Here is a 6,920-nt window from a genome sequence, read left to right as displayed (position 1 = left end):
TTATATTCAAGATTTATGTGATGCATACAAATTGTGGGACTAATACCCTTAATATCTGAGATTGTCCATCCTAGTGCTTCTTTATGCTCCTTAAGTACTTCTAAAATCTTACTCTCCTATTCTATATCTAAAGAAGACGAAATGATTATAGAAAAAGTATTAGAAAAACCCAAAAATTCATATTTAAGAGTATCAGGCAATGGTTCCAGTTCAAGCTTTGGTGGCTCAACAAGAGACGGGACGGACTTGGATTCCAAGAGCGGAAGTGGCTCCACTCTAGCTTTTCATTTAGTGGTGTCCATGAGAGGTGAAGATTCAAGCAAAGAATTCACTTCACTTATGTATTCATCATCAAACAGATCCAAGTTAAAATTGTTCAAACAAGCATGTAAAGGATCAACAGACATGTCACTAGACAATGAATCCTGGACCAACCTTTCAATCATGTTGATTTCATGCACATTATCATCATCATCAAGATCTAAATGTTGTTGGATATCATTGAAAACATTTAACTCCATAGTCATGTTACCAAATGAAAACTTCAACACTCCATTACGACAATTAATAATTGTATTGGACGTCGCCAAGAAAGGGCGTCCTAAAATGACAGGAATGTGACAGTCTGGGTTCTGCACAGGCTGAGTATCTAATACAATGAAGTCCACAGGAAAATATAACTTATCAACCTTAATCAAAACATCTTCTACCACACCACGTGGAATTTTGACGGATCTGTCCGCCAATTGCAGAGTTATATGTGTTGATTTTAACTCTCTAAGACCTAACTGCACATATACCGAATATGGAAGTAGGTTCACACTAGCCCCTAAGTCTAGTAACGCCTTATTGACCTTATGGTCACCTATCTTGCATGTGATTGTGGGACAACCAGGGTCTCTAAACTTAGGTGGAGTCTTGTTTTGAATGATGGAACTTACCTGTTCAGCGAGAAAGGCGCGCTTGTGCACATTAAGCTTGCGCTTTTGTATGCACAGATCTTTCAAGAACTTAGCATAAGCAGGAATCTGCTTAATTGCTTCGAGAAATTGAATGTTAATATTGACTCTCCTGAACAATTCCATTATCTCGTTATACCGTGTTCCTTTCTTTTGTTGTTCTAACCTTTAAGGAAAAGGAGCTACATGCACATTTGAAGGCACAAAAACATTAACATCAACAGATTTTTTAGATTTAAGGACATGCTCAGATTCATTTTCAACAACTGGTGTATCATGCGATGTTGTATGCAATTGTGACTTAGACACAGACTCACTCTTTTCAGGCATGCTTACATTGTTATCAATTACTTTACCACTACGGAGAGTAGTAACAGCATGTGCAGTCTCATTACAAGTAGACGTACTTGCATGAAATGTGCCTTTTGGGTTTTGTTCAGGCTGACTTGGAAACTTACCCTTTTCCCTGTCATTAAGTGCATCACACATCTGACCTATCTTAAGTTCTAGATTTGTAAAACGTTGGTCAGTGGTCTTCTGATTTTGCAAAATATTTTGGGTCAACAGACCGACACTTTCTTCAATGCTTGATAATTTCTTTTCAGAAGGATGCTGTGTGTACGATTGTACCTGCGGGTTTCTAGGATATGAATATCCTTGTGTGTTTCCTGATGCACCCCCTTGTACAGGGCCTTTGGACTAGGGGTGCACATACCCTACCCATATCCGCCAATCCTACCCTACCCGCCAGTTTTTTAACCGTATCCTATCCTATCCACTATTTGGCGGGTAGGGTGGCGGGTAAAATTTTTCTTAACCGCCAGTAAACGGGTAGGGTGGCGGGTATGGACCATATCCTACCCACCCTACCTAGAAGTGCACATACCCTACTCCTACCCGCCAACCCTACCCTACCCGCCAGTTTTTTAACCGTATCCTACCCTATCCATTATTTGGCAGGTAGGGTGGCGGGTAAAAATTTTCTTAACCGCCGGTAAACGGGTAGGGTGGCGGGTATAGGCCATATCCTACCCACCCTACCCGTTGTGCAGCCCTACTTTGGACCATGAAAAGTTAGGGTGGTTCCTCCACCCTGGGTTGTAGGTCTGTGAATAAGGGTTATGTTATTGCTTTTGATACAAAACAAGGGCTTGTTCAAGTCTAGATTCCTTAAATGAAAGTATTTCTGGGAAACTGTCCACTAGATGGTCAGGACTATTACATGCAGCACAAATAGACATTTCGACATGGTCACGGAGAGTAGTGGCTGAAGGTTTCACATTCTTCTGCAGCTCTAGCGCTTCTACTCTCCTTGCCAACGATGCGATTTTCGCATTTCCCCTCAAAGTCAGACTCAATCCTATGAACATTAGTTAAAGGGGCAGTCTTTCTAGGTTCACGAATAGACTCCCACTGCTGAGTATTTTCAGCAACTTCGATTAGGAAAGTCCAAGACTCATCAACACTTTTGTCAATAAATAAGCTGTTGCACATTGACTCAACTGTTGTTCGGGTGGAAACATCTAGACCTTCATATAAAATTTTCACAAGTCTTCATTTTTCGAAACCATGGTGAGGACACTGAAGCAATAATTCATTAAACCTTTCCAAATACTTGGCTAAAGTTTCACCCTCTAATTGCACAAAGCTATTCAGACTTTGACTAATGGTCGCAGTCTTGTGATTTGGGAAGAACTTTTTGAAAAATTCTTTCGTAAGATCATCCGATGTCCTAATTGACTGTGGCTGCAGGGCATATAGCCAAGATTTAGACTTTTCCTTCAAAGAGAAAGGAAATAATCTCAATTTCAGGGACTCTTCCGGCATTTGAGTGAAATGCAGAGTCCCACAAATCTCTTCAAACTCTCTCACATGGTGGTAGGGGTTTTCATCTTCAACCCCTCGAAACACAGGGAGCATATGTATCGTGCTCGCCTTTAACTCAAAATGACCAGCAGTTTCTGGTAGAACAATACAAGAGGGCTGGCTTGTCCTCATGGGGTTCATGTAGTCCTTGAGACTGCGGGGTTGAATTATCTCGTCACCCGTTGTCTCTGGTTGGTCAGGTCTTTCTACGACAGAAACGGGTATTTCAATTATGTATTCTTGACGAATTCTAACTAATCGATTTGTTTGGTCTCTAAGAGACACAATCGTATCCCAGACAACATATCAATCAACATGTTATAACACCCAGAATTACAACAAGTTCTCAAGACAGAGAAAATATCACATGAATGACAAACAGTTTCACTGAGGTGTATGCACACAGACACAATATCTTGCAGAGATCGAGAAAAGCACAATGAAACAACAATTCATCTAGCAAATAAGTTGCTTAAACATCACAGGATCATACACAAAGATGTTATATGTGGCAGGGGTTTGACAATGCTTAGAAGCTAGTTCAGTTTGCATGCAAGATGGTGTATCATTCAAGGAAAGAATATTAAAGTTGAGGCACGATATCGCCGGTATAAGACCGGGTTTAGGCACAACCAACAGGTTGTCTCGCTCTTTTTCTTCTCCTCCTTGGGTTTGCGCAGCAGTATCTCAGGTACCTGTTGAGCTCAAAAGAGGAATTTCAGTAACCAGAAATACGCCGGTAAAGCAAAGTCACGACAGTACACATACTAATTATGAATAACTGAGAAATGACTCTACAATATGACTATGATTTTGATTTACACTGATTTGCTAATCAGGACAAATTAAGCTATCAGTAACAAGGCAGTCACAAAAGAAAAGGACGAGGCTAAAACAAAATACAATGATGGACAAGAGATGCGAGAATGCTTGCACTAATATGTCATAGAGGATGAGAACTTGTAAAATAGTAGTTGACTAGATGATCACAAAAGATAATACATATGCAGATTTCAAGAAAAGATACAAAATCTAAGTTATACTAGAATATTCGCAACTGCTGAAAAAGTAAAAGGAATGCTACAGAATCAAAACCTTTTAAGATGCTACTGCTACAGAGGGCAATATCTTACAGGTTGAGAAAGTTAAAAACAACTGAAAATTAAACAAATATACAAACTAAACGCAGAATGCGCTAGATACAGATGAACTGACTCAGTGGATTTGATTTGCAGAAATGGAATGATACAGGACAATGATGTTACAAAACTACAACTAAGATTACAAACCTAAGATGCAAATGTGGAGCTAAATTACAGTTGCAGATTATGATGCGAAGTAAGCAACTGAAATAAAAGATGAAAAGAAGTAATACACAGCTAAATACTTCAGAGTTTTTACATAATCCTATATGATTAACGTTCAGATGGAGATTTACAAATGGTTAAATATTACAAGACTAAGATGCAGAGTATATACAGGTTGCAAATGCAGAGAACTGAGAAAGTCAAAATCAAAAGGGATGTAGATAACTAAAATCTAACACGTGAGATGCAGGATGAACAGAGATTGCAGATGGTGACATAGGGCTTCAATAATGACAGAGACAAGATATATGAACTGATGGATTAAAACTAAGTTACACTACACTAGTAAAATCTAAACAAGTACATGTACAGCCTACAGATGCATCTATGCGAACAACAATGGAGTGATGGAAACTATTGTTACCACTATGACTAAGATGCTACAGAACCAAGCTATAAGTACAATAACATGCTACAGATTGCAGTCTGCTTTAAACTACGAAACCAAGAGATTCAATACTTGTGCAGACTAAGTTACAGGACACAATTTATCTATGATGCACTGAACAAGATCGGATTTAACACAAACAACACTATAGAAAATAATGTTACTAAAATGCCTAAACTAAAATGATATGCAAGATTGATATATTACAGGTGAAGAAAATCTAGATGATTTAAATGCTTAATCCTACAGCTAAAACGAGTACTGAGATGCAGATTAAGATAACAACTAACTAACTAAACTGTTAAGCCACAACAATACAAATACAGGAAGTTTTTAGGTGATGCAAGATGTAAATGAAAATGAACTTACTATTACAATGATGCTGGTATGAAAATGCAGGAATGAATCAGATGGAAATCGACTGAAAAGATGATGCAGAGGTGCCGATATATGACTGAATGAAGTTCAGAATGAGACTAGTTGCAGATGCAGATAACTTTAGACTAGATATGAGATAATATGCAATGCATATGACTGAAAAACTACAGCTAACAGTAATCTAAAATGATAATCTAACACGTATGTACAAATAATATATTAAAAATCAGTAAATTGAACTTCAAATCAGCTACACCGCTACCGAGTCCTCGGCAGCGGCGCCAAAAACTCGGTAGGACTAGAAAGTTAGCCTAAAATTGTAATGAACCGCAAGTGCATGGTGTCAACAATGTAAACATGGAAAATACGGGTCGAACCCACATAGACTAGGGCAGTGTGAGATTGAATTCAAAACCTTACTTTACTAATTCAAACTAGAAGATGTCGATACGACGAGATGATTGCTAAGAATATCAAACTATAAACAACACAGAAATAGAGGTGCAATGAGGGTCGAAAACAGTCAAATAAGAGGCACTAGGGCAGTTGAGTCCACCACTTAACCTCTACTAGAAATTCAGCAACAGAAATTGTTATTTTCCCTTATAACGGATCAGCGATGAAGATACGAGTCTTTCGCCTTTCCAAAGGGGTTTCACAGATGGAAAGTTTAACGTCAACTAAAGCACTAATCCCTAGTATTAGATGTCTTCTTACAACAAAACTAATCAAAGATTAAAGATATCAATTAAACATAAGTTGATGCGACAATATACAGGTGTTCTAACAACCTAGGATACATGATATACTAGGTGAAAGTAGTACATTGCAGCTCAAAAGTTAAACATCTCTTAACTCAGTAAAGCACAACAAGAACAATAACAAAAACATGAATCATCTAGTAGTAAGTTAAGGGCTTAATCTATGCCCTATCTAAGAATTTAGAACATATTGAGAATAAGAGACAAGTAGAATTCAAATATAGATAATCCCATTGATGAAATTGAACTCTATTATCTTTCAAAATGATTTCTCAAGAACACTCAGCACCAATGAAGTTACTTAAGAGTATTTTAAACCACACTCACTGCATACTTCTAACATAACAAAACCCCCCCCTCTTTTTTATACATAAATTTCTCCCCAAATTCTCATCCACACAACCAACAGATACAATATAAATTTAAGGGATTTTGTTTCTTGAAACTCACCACTTTCTAAGACTCTTCATTCATGTACCGCCACTGCACTACCTTCACCCATTTGATTGATGTTGTCGCTGTTTGAACTCAGACCTAATTGTCAGTTGCTTAATCATCACATCACCCTATTTCTGTCAATTGCGTGCAGCTGCTGTTGATATTTGCAGAGAGAAACAAAATCAAATCTCTAGCTTGTCAATTCCGTCGCTTTTGAAAACCAAACAGCCGACATGTTCTTGTAGGAGTAAAAACCTAGGGTTATGACTGAAATGGATGGTAGAGATAAAATATAAAAGATAAGCAACTAGACTGACAGGGGAAAAGTGGTGATAGAGGTGTGGGTTTGATAGATTTGACATGCTACGAAAATCGTGAGATAAAGATAAGCTGAGTGAATTTATGGGAAAGAAGAACACAGAGAAAGAAACTTGTTTCTCGTGTGTTAGAACTTAGAACGGGCTTAGATGAACGATGGTGAGGTACTCTGATTTAAAGCATGAATACTTCGTTTTTGGTATACGAGAATGGGACTTGGACCTAGCTTCCTTCTTTAAATCCCAAGATGGGTATCACTTGGATTTCGTCCCATTACTTAATTTCATGACTAGAGATTTATTCTTCTTGATCTTCTCATCCACTAGTATATCCATTAGCTTCACAAGTCTGCTGGCACCCTGGCTGCCTTCTCCACTACACGCGTTTTCCTAACATCGACTTGGCATCTAGCTTGACAGGGCATTGTAGCTCCACTTCCTTCATA

The 6,920-nt window shown here is 38.2% G+C and overlaps 1 long non-coding RNA gene across 1 annotated transcript; it reads right to left on the bottom strand.

Annotated features, from left to right (window-relative positions):
* Window positions 1-3,259: 3,259 nt before the first annotated feature.
* LOC113274841 lies at window positions 3,260-6,700 on the bottom strand. Its single transcript, XR_003323283.1, has 2 exons — window positions 6,170-6,700; window positions 3,260-3,520 (listed from the first exon to the last, which is right to left on the bottom strand). It is a non-coding gene; the product is annotated as an uncharacterized LOC113274841 (long non-coding RNA).
* Window positions 6,701-6,920: the final 220 nt, after the last annotated feature.

The sequence above is a fragment of the Papaver somniferum genome, chromosome 4 (assembly GCF_003573695.1).
Source record: "Papaver somniferum cultivar HN1 chromosome 4, ASM357369v1, whole genome shotgun sequence".
Taxonomy (NCBI): Eukaryota; Viridiplantae; Streptophyta; class Magnoliopsida; order Ranunculales; family Papaveraceae; genus Papaver; species Papaver somniferum.
The sequence above is the reverse complement of the archived record's forward strand: the minus strand, read 5'-3'. Positions and strand labels throughout refer to the sequence as shown.